This window comes from Lontra canadensis, unplaced genomic scaffold, assembly GCF_010015895.1.
Source record: "Lontra canadensis isolate GAN:19392208 unplaced genomic scaffold, GSC_riverotter_1.0 scaffold6, whole genome shotgun sequence".
In the NCBI taxonomy this organism is placed as follows: Eukaryota; Metazoa; Chordata; class Mammalia; order Carnivora; family Mustelidae; genus Lontra; species Lontra canadensis.
The window spans coordinates 24,869,578-24,884,052 of NW_022631000.1; positions in this window are offsets into that span (position 1 = coordinate 24,869,578).

Genomic DNA, 14,475 nt, shown 5'->3' on the forward strand with positions numbered 1-14,475 from the left:
TTTACCAATACGTTTAAATTCAGGGCACCTTCTAGGATAATGGCATCTAGCAATTTAAATCTGCCCAATTAACATACAGATGAATACAGAGTACAAGTAAAATCACCCAGAGCCCAGACCAACTGTGTCTCGAAGAGAAACCATATACTGTACCAAATGACATGGAAGTGAGGAAATAAATAACACCACAGAGAACAAACATGACATGACATGGAAGTGAGGAAATAAATAACACCACAGAGAACAAACATATCACAGAAAAAAAAAATAATAATGCAAGAACTGTGCCAAAAGAGGAGTATGCTGGGGCCCTCATATTATAGAAATGCAGATAATATCAACAAGATTTCACTTCCAGAAGGAAATGGTCTATTTTTCCTAAAATCAACACTGGAGCATCAAAATAAAGGGAAATTTTATATATATACATATATATCATACTGTATCATATCATATATTTTATCAATTATATATTTACCTTTTACCTACAGGTTAAATTTGTGACACTCAACTTTGAAGATTCCCCCTCAAAAGCAAAAAATATATACACAATTCTGCATATACATTAGGAAAAACTGAAAACAATCTAACCATATATGCTGACTATAAACATTTTTTATAAGCCTATAAAACAAGTTTAAGATTTAGTCAATATTTTTAATATTAGTAATAAGAACAGTATTATAATTTCAAACTATTTTGGACATTTTGTAGGATAAAATCTAATCCTTCTTTATAAGAGAATAAGAGAATGCCTGGTAATAACCTATTTGTCTAATTAGAAAAATGGTCACTTCACAAATTTCAGTGAAAGAATATACATAGGCAAGAATTATCAATAGATGATAAAATCATTCATTGAAAATGCGGATAATTTCACAGGAATAAGAATTACAGATCATATCTGAATCAATCTGATTTTAAAGTCCATGTTTTCTATCTCTGCATAAGCCTTCCTCCCAGAGTGAACATTGGGATTTTAAGTATGTCATTGGCATGTCAACTTCCCTACTTTATACTTTGTTAAAAATTATATTTGGAAATCAGGGAGTTTATCTTGTTTTTTTTTCTTCCCTATGCAGCAGCTGCTTACTACACAGGAGAAACAAATCTACACGGAGGCTTCCTATAACAAAGTTTATTGAAGAGTTCCAAGCACCTGAGGCAAATTGCAATTGATGTAAATAGTATCCTAAACAGAGTAGAATTTCGTTGTAAACACGACCTCATTCTGAAGTCAGCAATATAATGCAAAATTGAGTCAGGTCAACATTTCTCTTGAACAACACCTTTAAGGGGAAAACAAACTGTATTTTCTCTCAGTAGAGCCAACTTGATTAGTTTTTCTTCAGTATTAGAACAGATAGCTTTGTGGGAGTACAAGCTAAACAGCTGGTTTACAATTTTGAGAGACAAGATGAGGCATATGAAAAAGTAATCTTAAAACACTAGAAACAGAGGATGCTACCATGCTGACAGTATGAGGGTCAAATGCACATGAAAAAACAGGGAATGATGGATTAACTCTGTGTGAGACAGAAGGACTCTTCCACCTCCTCTGCTGTTTCCGTGGATTCTGATAAATTAGCGTAATTTAAATTCACTCTACCAATGTGTGTGCACATACTGAAACAGAAAAGAATATCGATAAAAGTCATACCTTTAAATGGCTTCATCTCTTAGGCATACCCAAGTTCCTGGCGTTTGTCCTCTATCTGAAGCTCTCGAGACGTAGGATCTTCCTCCTGCACATTTCCACAGAGATCACCTCCATCTTGTCAGGGAAAATTTCCCCTTGCTCAGAGTTTAGCCTTGCCTTAGCATTCATCTCCCTCTGCATTTAGGTAATCGGTCAACAAAAAGAACACAGGCCGATAAGCAAGAGAAGAGTTGACGAATTCGGTGCTCCAACTGCAATGTAAGGTTCCTGCTTATATAAACAAGTAAAATGCCCGCCTCTTCTTGACTGGACACAGCTGGGCTAGACAGTATGGCTTGGAGAACAAAGTATGAGCTGGGTTTTAGTTCCCATCTATTTATCACGATTAGAACTTTTCTGATGCTCCCAAACTGAACAACATTAAAAGACAGCTATGGATCAATTCTACCAAATATTCTTGGGTGATCTTAGGCACATGAACACTCATTTACTGTCTTTCTGTGAGAGTAAGGATCAACTACACCTTTCCTAAATTCTTGGTCACCTTGCCAGGGATTTTTTTTTTTTTTTAAGATTTTATTATTTATTTGACAGAGAGAGAGATCACAAGTAGGCAGAGAGACAGACAGAGAGAGATGAGTAGAAGCAGGGAGCCCGATACGGGACTCGATCCCAGTCCCCTGGGATCATGACCTGAGCCGAAGGCAGAGGCCCAACCCACTAAGCCACCCAGGCGCCAACCTTGCCAGGGATTTTGAATCTGTCTCTCTTTCTCATATATATATATCCACAAGCACCTAAAATAAATAAATAAATAAATAAATAAATAAATAAATAAATAAATAAATAAATAAATAAAATAAAAAAGATTCTACAATGATGTCGTCTATTCTAGATCCACATTAAGAAAGAGAAGTATTTACAAAATATACAATTAAACCTCCAAAGTCACCTTGGCCACAAGAGAGACACGGTTTCAATTATAAGATGAAAAGTACTCTGTACCTCTTAGATTCAGTCTTCTGGTTCCCTCAGGCTGAGTGGGCCCGTGGGTGTGGCCACTGATTGAAGACCAGGGTGAACTTTATTGCCACTTAGTGTAGTAGCATTTAAATTATGGCCCTAGACATTATCATCACCTAGAAACTTGATAGAAATGCAAATTTTCTGGCCTCTCCCCAGACTTACAGAGTCAGAAATCTGGGGGTGGGGCCTAGCCACCTGAGACTTAACAGGCCCTCCAAATCCAGCCAATGCACTCTGAAGTTAAAGAACTTGCCTGGTGCAGAGAACCACATTGTGTGCCCAGGGTTTATTTTGTTTGGGCACTCTTGAATCCCAGCAAAGATAGAAACCCTTAGGACAAGGCTATAGAAGACAACTCTTGACTAATAACAGGGCACATAATTAATTTAAAATGCTGATGTGAGTTAAAGAATGATGGGAGGCTTATTTCAAATGTTTTACTGATTTAATCTTCATTCACCTTCAAGACAAGGAAAATAGGGACATGAATGACATTTAATTAGTATTTTATTTTTTAAAAATTTTCATCTCTCTGTATTTCAAAAAATATTGCTGTACTTTTTACTTATAATTAGAAAGATACAGTCTATTATTTTATTTTAAACTTCATCAATTTCATGTCATCCAAATTATTTTAATTTAAAAGTGCCTATTTGTCTTGCAGCTTTGTAAAAGGAACTGGAGTAATGCAGTAATGCACCTTCATTTCATGTCCTGCTACTGAAATGGCTTGAGCTTGGTTAAGTTATATAATCCTCTATTCCTCGATTTCCTCTTCTACACAATTGCGTAATAGTATCTGAAACCTATGGAAACCATGTTATTATGTTTAAGTAAGTGGGTAAAAATCAGAAATGGGAATCTAACAGCTGAGATTTATTATTATTTATTATTATTATTAATTATTTTATAATTAAAATAATAATTCAGACTATCTCTCTTTTAATAGAATCCTCTATTCCATTTCTGTTACTTAGCAATCCCTTTTGTCTATTCTCAGTGATTCTTTATAGGAGGAGATTACTTTTGCTGCTGAAATTCTACTTTCACCATCATCATAGCTGTCTAAACAATTCTAATACCATTTTTTAAAATCCAACATTTCTGATCTTAGTTTAACATAATCATTCTTTTAAAAGGAGCTGGTATATGTACCATCCAGCTGGATAAACCATACATGACAAAAAATGAGAAAAAGATGCACCTAGGTATGTAGATACTCATGAAGACAAAATTTTTACTCCAAGTGCTCCTGAAGATAATTTGAGAAAGCTAAATATGTGAGTATGGTTAAATAAATATACAAAAATCAGAAAAAAAGAGAAACGGCTATCATTGTGATAACAGCAATGAACATATATCAATAAAGCTATTTTCAGCAATAGAAAAAATGTAGCACATTTCTCAATTAAACCATCTCATCATCTCATGCCTAGTTGAATAGACTTCTGTGGCACTATGTTCAAGAAATAATATATTATAAAATACAATAATAAATTCCTTCAAATTTTTGTATAGTTTTATATATTTTTAAAAATACTAATTTAATTATATTAATGATACCTGAATAAGTATGTATTAAAATTAAATAGTATAGATAAAAATAATTTCCTATTAATTATTACAACCCTTAATTGTAGCCCCCTTCTCATAAATCTCTGGTCTCCTCTTTTTTTTTTTTTTTTAATTATAGAGGAAAAGGAGGTCCTTTTATGCCTTAAGAACTGAGAAGCCTGGAGGCAAAATGGTTATTTCTAGCTTCACAAAACTAACAGAAATAAAACAAATAGCTCGGGGCTCTAGACTGTCAGCTTAAGTCAACATCAGAGAACGAGAGAGCTTATTTGGTGGCCCTAAAATAATTCTATCTTATAAATGCAGGAGCAACTTTGCTGAAAATCAGACCCTAATTTTAATGGTGCTGGTTACAGATTACATATGTTGAATCTGCTGCTTCCTCCAGAGTCCATGTGAGACTTAGGATAGTAGAGGCGGGATCTGGATAACGATACCCAGGTGGGCTGGCACTACTGAAGATCTGAAATGGGAGCAGGAGCAAATGCCTGCTCTTCTTTCGGTGATGCACGCCGAAGTTCCTTAGGCCAAAACCTAGACATCTTTTCTGTACCTGTACCTTGTCTTCCTCTTGTCCCACATCCAATGAAACACCAAGCTCTTTTTTCTTTTTTTTTGAAATACCAAGCTCTTTATTTTTGAAATACCAAGCTCTTTTACATTCTACCTCCTACACACCTTTTAACTTATTTAACTTATTTAACTATTGTCATCTCTTTAGCCTGTACATAAACTATTATTATATACTTCCCTGGGGTGCTAGCTGCTTCCTGCATTTAGTATCTCAATATTACCTCAGTACTTTATTTGTCTTTACAATCTTCCAATATCAAAACGTGCTCAATGAAATGATCTCTGTGAAAATAACTGGCGTGGCTCCTGCATTCAGTATCTGATGCAGTATCTGAACTGAGAGGTTTTAAAAGCTTGGGAGACACTTATGGGACAGTGAGGAATTTCCCGCATAGCCAAGACTTCAATTCACAAGACAGCCCTAAGATTTTAAAGATTTGGGGATGTAACTATGTAGAAATCAAGCAAATCACCTAACGAGAGGGTGCTGAAGAGGATGAACTAGATCCACAGAGCCCAGAGAAATGCTGATATTTAAGGAATGAGTTTTAGAGAAGCTACAAAAAAAGCTGTGAAAACATGACCCAGGAACTTAATTAGTTCAATTTCCTTTAATATTAACTGTTGCCTTCTTAAATTTACAAATTTCTTGAAAATATATTTGATATGGATGTTATTAGGATAAGAAAGCCTATTTTATTTCCCTATGTAAGTCAGATGTTTAAGTTAGAAGATTTAAAGATAGATGTTTGGTTAGAGACTAGTTCTTTTCCATCTCAGGAAAGAGAAAACTAAAGCTTAAAGTTACATAAGGTAATGTCAAATGCATACACTTCCTAAGTTAACTAGTGCGAACAGTGTCTAGACTATTACTTGGCTATTTTGGGCGAAGTTCTCTTTCTCCTATGACATTTTCTGTGAATCTAAAATAGTCTAAATCTGGGGTCAGAGGGGAGAAAGGATAAATAAAGAATACTCAGGAATATTCATTTACTGAAATGAATTTTTTGACAAACTGAATAATTTTGATGTAACTTGCCTCAGGTACTTGAAGTGATCAGTCTGCATTTCCTAAAAACATATCTGATACTGAAACCCATTAAATCCACAAATTCAGTATCTTTCTTTATGCCTTTTGAAAAGAGCCTAGTCCTTAAGAATGAGGGCTTTGCTGTTAAGTCTCTTTATATTGTCACAAGCTAGTTTATCCCTTACTCGGTGCTTAACCTTAGGAAATTTCCTCAGCATCCTTTCTTTACTTTTCCCTCATCAGTAGTAAGAAGGATAATCATGGACTCTCACAATTAGAATTAAATGAATTATTACATGAAAAACATTTTAAATTACTGCACATAATGAGTACCCAGCAAGCTATTATATTTAATAATATTACTATTAATCTTCCTTCTGTCATTCGTAGAAAGCTGTGAAGTGTGTTAACTAGTGAAAGTGCAATATAGTGTGGAATGAATTTTGAACAGCTATCTAAAAATTAATTGTAATGTGAAAGTTTTAGTTTCTCACATCTTTCACAAACAACTGAATTTACCTGAATATACCTGATATGTGTTTATACATATATATAAATTCTACCGAGGAGCAGAAGTTAGCTATTTCATACAGGTATTAATTACTATTAAAACACCAATTGCCAATTTTTGTGTGTCCTACTTTATCGATTAGGTAGGAATTAGTATTTCCATTTTATAGATGAGAAACCCGAGATTTCAATGGTCAAATAGATGACCCTTGGTGCCTCAGTAAGTGGTGCAATTGGGAATAGATAAGGTATTTAAATTTCGGGATTTTTTAAGTATCAAGAAATCCTCTAAATATGTCTATTTGTGAGACTATCTATAAACCTATCATATACATAAGATATCAAAATAACATGGGGTTCAATATATAATGCAATTCACTTTTACTTTTTAAAATAGTCATTTTCATTCATAATTGATATCAAGCAAATCATAATTATGGACCTACTCATTTTATGATCCCAAATGATGTATCTTTTCCCAAGTAATTTTTTAAAAATATTTTTAATGACAGTACATAAATCATTGAGAAAACAAGTCATTCTAGCTGGACATCTGCTATTTAAATTAAAGGCCAATAAAATAGTGGAATATACTTTTCTGCTAAAAAACAGACAGATGGTCAGTTAATCAGAGTGTTTCATAAATTGAATATGAGATAATATGATTAATTATCAAATATGTATTCATATATTAATCAGAACCTAAATTGAGCATAATAAAAAAGTTAAGTTTCTGTTTCTAGCCAAATATATTAGTTATATTTGTAGGTTATTTTCTTTGTGTTCAAGTTAAGGGCTATTTTGTTTTCTTGCTTCTGCGGTCTTTTACTATGTGGTCTGTTTTCTCTGCTCTTGATTGTACTTTTTCTGGTATTAGGTAGGCTTGTATTTTTATTTTAAAATATGCCCTGGAGGCTGCAAGGTTGATTCAACATCGCAAATCAATCAATGTGACACAATACATTAATAAAAGAAAGAAAAAGAAACATATGATACTCGCAATAGATGCTGGAAAAGCATTTGACAAAGTAAAGCATCCTTTCCTGATCAAAACTCTTCAAAGTGTAGGGATAGAGGGTACATACCTCAATATCATCAAAGCCATCTATGAAAAACCCACCGCGAATATCATTCTCAATAGAAAAAAGCTGAGAGCTTTTCCATTAAGGTCAGGAACACGGCAGGAATGTCCATTATCACCAATGCTATTCAACATTGTACTAGAAGTCCTAGCCTCAGCAATCAGACAACAAAAAGAAATTAAAGGCATCCAAATTGGCAAAGAAGAAGTCAAACTATCACTCTTTGCAGATAATGATACTTTCTGTGGAAAACCCAAAAGACTCCAATCTGCTAGAACTTGTACAGGAATTCAGTATAGTGTCAGGATATAAAATCAATGCACAGAAATCAGTTGCATTTCTCTACACCAACAACAGGACAGAAGAAAGAGAAATTAAGGAGTCAATCCCATTTACAATTGCACCCAAAACCATAAGATACCCAGGAATAAACCTAACCAAAGAGGCAAAGAATCTGTACCCAGACAACTGTAAAGTACTCATGAAAGAAATAGGGGAAGACACAAAGAAATGGAAAAATATTCCATGCTCCTGGATTAGAAGAACAAATATTGTGAAAATATTTATGCTACCTAAAGCAATCTATGTGTCTAATGAAATTGCTATCAAAATACCATCCATTTTTTTCAAAGTAATGGAACAAATAATCCTAAAATTTATATGGAACCAGAAAAGACCTCGAATAGCCAGAGGAATGTTGAAAAAGAAAGCCAAAGTTGATGGCATCACAATACCAGACTTCAAGCTCTATTACAACGCTGTCATCATCAAGATAGTATGGTACTGGCACAAAAACAGACACATAGATCACTGGAACAGAATAGAGAGCCCAGAAATAGACCCTCAACTCTATGGTCAACTAATCTTTGACAAAGCAGAAAAGAATGTCCAGTGGATGGGCTCCTGGGTGGCTCAGTGGGTTAAGCCTCTGCTTTTGGCTCAGGTCAGGATCTCAGCATCCTGGGATCAAGGTCCACATCAGGCTCTCTGCTCAGCAGGGAGCCTGCTTCCTGCTCTCTCTGCCTGCCTCCCTGCCTACTTGTGACCTCTCTCTCTGTCAAATAAATAAAAAACAAAATCTTTAAAAAAAAAAAAAAAAGAATGTCCAATGGAAAAAAGACAGTCTCTTCAACAAGTCGTGTTGGGAAAATTGGACAGCCACATGCAGAAAAATGAAACTGAACCATTTCCTTACACCACACACAACAAGACTCCAAATGGATGAAAGACCTCAATGTGAGAAAGGAATCCATCAAAATCCTTGAGGAGAACACAGGCAGCAACCTCTTCAACCTCAGCCACAGCAACTTCTTCCAAGAAACATCGCCAAAGGCAAGGGAAGCAAGGGCAAAAATGAATTATTGGGACTTCATCAAGATCAAAAGCTTTTGCACAGCAAAACAAACAGTCAACAAAACCAAAAGACAACTGACAGAATGGGAGAAAATATTTGCAAATGACATCAGATAAAGGGGTAGTATCTAAAATCTATAGAGAATTTATCAAACTCAACACCCAAAGAACAAATAATCCAATCAAGAAATGGGCAGAGGACATGAACAGACATTTCTGCAAAGAAGACATCCAGATGGCCAACAGACACATGAAAAAGTGCTCCATATCACTCAGCATCAGGGAAATACAAATCAAAACCACAATGAGATACCACCTCACACCAGTAAGAATGGCTAAAATTAACAAGTCAGGAAACGACAAATGCTGGTGAAGATGTGGAGAAAGGGGCACTCCTACACTGTTGGTGGGAATGTAAGCTGGTGCAACCACTCTGGAAATCATCATGGAGATTCCTCAAAAAGTTGAAAATAGAGCTACCCTATGACCCAGCAATTGCACTACTGGGTATTTACCCTAGAGATACAAATGTAGTGATCCAAAGGGGCATGCGCACCCAAATGTTTATAGCAGCAATGTCCACAATAGCCAAACTATGGAAAGAACCTAGATGTCCATCAACAGATGAATGGATAAGGAAGATGTGGCATACACACACACACACACACACACAAACACACACAATGGAATACTATGCAGCCATCAAAAGAAATAAAATCTTGCCTTTTGCGATGACGTGGATGGAACTAGAGGGTATTATGCTGAGTGAAATAAGTCAATCAGAGAAAGACAATCATCATATGATCTCCCCGATATGAGGAAGTTGAGAAGCAAAGTGGGGGGTTTGGGGGGTAGGAAAGGAAAAGATGAAACAAGATGTGATCTGGAGGGAGACAAACCATAAGAGACTCAATCTCATAAAACAAACAGGGTTGCCGGGGGGAGGGAGGTAGGGAGAGTGTGGTTGGGTTATGGACACTGGGGAAGGTATGTGCTATAGTGAGTGCTGTCAAGTGTGTAAAGCTGGCAATTCACAGACCTGTACCCCTGAGCCTAATAATACATTATATGTTAATAAAAAATAATTTTAAAAAATAAAAATAAAATATGCCCTGAAGCACCTGGGTGGCTCAGTCAGTTAACTGTCAGACTCTTGATTTCAGCTCAGGTCTTGATCTCAGGATCTTGGGATCAAGCCCTGTAATGGGCTCTGTGCTCAGTGGGGAGTCTGTTTTTCCCTATGCCCCTCCACCTGCTCATGCTCACCCTCTCTCTCAAATAAATAAATAAAATCTTCTAAAAAATTAAAAAAATAAAATATGCCTTTATATTTATTACTCTGTAAGTCCTGTTTTTTTAAAATACTTCTCATTAGATACATATTGAGAACAATGATATGAAGAAATTGAGTGATCTTCCTTCCCTATCTCTTCCTCTTTACAGTATCCAGTTTTAAGAATCAATACTACAGTACTTCCTCAAATTATGAGAGGTGATATCAATAAACCTATGCTAAATTGAAAATATCATGTCAAAAATTCATTTACTGCACCTCACCTACTGAACATCATAGCTTAGCCCACCCTACCTTAAACATGCTCAGAACACTCACATTAACCTATAGCTGAGCAAGAGCATAAAGTCTATTTTACAATAAGGTACTAGATATCTCATGTAATTCACTGAGTACTGCATTGAAAGTTAAAAACAGAATGGTTGCATGGGTCACAACGGCTTCAAGTGCATCTGTTGTTCACCCTTGTGATTGTGAGGCTGCCTGGTAGCTGAGATCAGGAGACAGCACTACACCACATATAGCTGGCCTGGGGATGCAAATTCAAAATTCGAAGTGCAGTTTTATTGAATCCCTATCATTTTCACACTATTGTAAAGTCAAAAAATCGTAAGTTGAACCATTGTACATGTGGGACTGTCTGTATTATTATGTTTTATAATAAACCTTAGTAGAATCTTTTAAATTTAAGTTTATATAATACAAGTGGTTTGTGCTTAATCTCCTTTCCACCCTCTCCCTTCCTCCTTCCATTTACATTCTCTTTCAACACTGTTATCCTTGCATTTGTATTCTAAAACAAATGTCCTAAAAATATGAGCTTCAGTGTAATTTCTGCAGTATACTTGCTGGTATAAAATCTCTGTCTCAGACTTCTCCTTCCCTGAGTGTCTACTAGATGTGGCTCCATTGTCTTGACTTGAATGTTCCAAGGTGAAATCTCTTAGCAACTTGGCTGCCCTTCTATTAAGAGAGACTTCATAAAAAACAAAAACAAAAAACCTTTATTGCCCAGAAGATATTCTTTGGTTTTGTTTTAATTTTAATAAATTCACTCATTATCAATTTTTCTTATTTTTAACTATTTCAGTTTCATTTTCTCTGGGACATACATGTCTCTTACTTAAATATGTAGTCTCAAGTGTTCTTTTCTCCCCGCTGGAAAAGTTTTGCCTGAATTATATCTTAAAATATGGGTTTATCCATTGTCTTAGTTTTATTCTGTGAGCTCTCCAAGTAATTGTTTGATGGGTTTTCTTTGCAATCTATGCCTATCACTTTCTCCCGAATACCTTTTAATTGTTTGGGTTGGTTTTTTGTTTTTTTTTTTTTCTTTTGTCTCCTTGTAGTTTGTTCGAGTGATAGTTGTAATATGTCTCTTTTCCAGGCATTGTATTGCGCTTTCTGTATCATTCTTTCTCCATTGTACAACAACTAATGTAGCCTTTACTTTTCCTGAAAGCCTCTTTTTTATTTTCTTCCTGAATTCTTGTTAGCTCTTGTTTTGCCTCCTACTCTATTATGTAGCTAATACCTTTTGTTGTCTGGCCATCTAGTCCTGGTTCCTATCTTCATTTTTCAATGTTTTTTTGTTTGTTTTGTTTTTGTTTTTTGCTTCCTTTTACCCAGTGTCCATTTCGGTTTTATTCTGATTGTTGCTCATTTTTTGAGAAGGAACCAACTAAAATTTCAAGCTATGTGTTTGGAAGCATGATGGAAACCAAGCAGAGGCATTATATAATCATCCTAAGGTAGACCATCTCCAGAAACTTTTCACCAACTGGGTTATTTCCTTTCAGTTTTTGCCATTCAAAACCTAGGACTTACCTGGTTCTGTAATCTTTGCACACCATTGCAACATTTCCTAGGTGTGGGGAAGAAAGTCTAGATAATAGAAATCTTCTCCTTCAGAACCACCTCTTCCTCCACCATTTGAAGTTACATAATTGGCCTCCTAGGAACACTTCTCATTTCTCCTTTTTCTACTCTTACCATAGATTTTTCATTATAGCAATTGTTGTAATCAAATAATTATTGAATATACCTTTGAGGAGCATGACACTACTATAAATTCAAATGGATTCACTGATTAACTAAAGAAATGCTCAGAAATAGTAGTGAGTAGGCCTTTTAACTACAACTTATTAACAAGCTGAAAGTAGTATTTTATTCACCTAGTAACTGGTAGAATTGAAATGTGAAGTCAGGTAGGCTGGTTGTGACATCTTTGCTTTAACTTGTCCACACTGGTCTATCCTTCAACTTCCTTATCTCAGTTGAGGTTTACAGGTTATATATTTTAAGGGACAGCAAGTCTGTAAAATAAGGGTAGAATAATAGCAATTACTTAGAACTAACTACACAGTTAGCCAGGTTTTAGCAGGAGAAAAAAAAATTGAAGTAATAAATTCCTTGGAGTAGCTAACAGATTAAGAAATGTATAGAGAGAAAGCCCTGGGAGGAATTCTGCTCCCAAATGGCAATTAATAGTAATGGAGAAATTACTTACAAATATTTCTGAAGCAGGGATAAAAATGGACAAAACTCTGAAAATTATAGTGAATTAGAGTGATCATTTGAGTACATGAGGCTTGTTGGTATCAAAGGGTATCATCCAGAATTGGTCAAATAATCCAAAACCCTAGAATACCCTCTAACATAAAAGAGCAAATGGGCATAAGAAAGGAATCCTGTTAGGGGTGCCTGGGTGGCTCAGTTGGTTAAGCATCAGACTCTTGATTACAGCTCTGGTCATGATCTTGGGGTTGTGGAATTGAGCCCCGTGTAGGGCTCTGTGCTCAGCACAGAGTCTGCATGTCCCTCTCTCTCCCCCTGCGTGTGCATTCTCTCTCTCTGCCTCAAATAAATAAAATCTTAGAAAAAAAAGAAAAGAAAAGAAAGAAAGGAATCCTGTTAGACAGTTGAAACTAATCCAGAATGCAATCTGAGATAGCCCTTCAAACATCCCCATATCCAAACATACCTCCTTCAGGGCAGAGAAAAACAACATGAAATATGTAGTCCAAAAATAAAAGAACTGCAATTAAAATAAATAAAATAAAACTGCAATTAAAATAAAGCTTCCCATGCTACCAGAGGAAACATAATAGGTAGTTTCATTCACATAATACAGAAAATTGATTAGGGGGTCACTGAATTAGTCATATTAGATGCAAGAAAATTAAAGAAATCACATGACATCTACACAAAGATATTACATAATAAGTCAAGAGAAAGTAAAAAAAAAAAAAAAAAAAAAAATTCAAGACCCATTTCTGAAATAGGAGGTTTTTCACTAAAGTCCACAAATGTTTCAAGCTATAGGAAAATGTAGACTTTTACATAAATTCAATATAATGGAGCCAAAATTTATGTAACAAAACAAAACAATGAGATGAAATGGGAGACTTAAAATAGAGTGAAACAGATTGAAGACAAATATATCATAGCTATAAACAACACAGGACAGACTAGATATAGCTGTTGCCAAATTTTTTAACATGGACAAATGCTACAAATGATTTAACCGACTGCATGAAAATAAAATGGATTAAGGAAGTACTAAATGACTCCTGAGAATAAAACTTATTTCAGGACTGATGCACTTAAGTAAAACACATAGTGAATATTAAAGAAAGAATATTCAAATTACCCCTGGAAAAATAGGTCCCAGAAATGAAGGAATTACTGATAAACATTTAAATTTGATCACAGGTAAAATTAATATTTAGTTATTTGTTTATCACTCACTGAATAAATGATTATGGTGTTCCTTCTTCTTGCCAGTAGAATAAAATGCAGAAGACACATATGGATTCTGGCCTAATGGAATTTACTTTCCAGTATGAATGTACTGGCTGTACCCTCATGAAAACCAGTAGTCAAAGAAGTAACTAAAATAACTATGTTTCAGTAAATGTGATTAAGAAAATATAAACAGCCAGAATAATCAACAGAATGATTATGGAGAACATTAGAAAAAGCTGAAGGTAAGATTATTAAATATATAAGAATGATCCAACAATGGGAGAAGAAATATTTCTAGGAAAGAAACAAAAGGTATAAAGGGTTATAAGCAAAGAAAGGAGTTGGCTTTTCATATTTTTTTAGCTTTCCACCCTGTAATAAGCCACCATTACTTAATTAATTTATTTCTATATAAATGTACAGTAAGACTGAGTTTACACTTTATAAATAGTTCTGTTTAAGTCATCTTAACTTTAAGAAGAAATAGTAGCATGGGCTACCAAATCATTCTTGAAAGGGCTTGTGCCTATTTATTTAAGTCCCCATCAACAACATCCTGGAATTTTCTTTTCCTCATAACAGATGCATGTCTCACCAATATTTTGCATTTTCTACCTTTGACTGT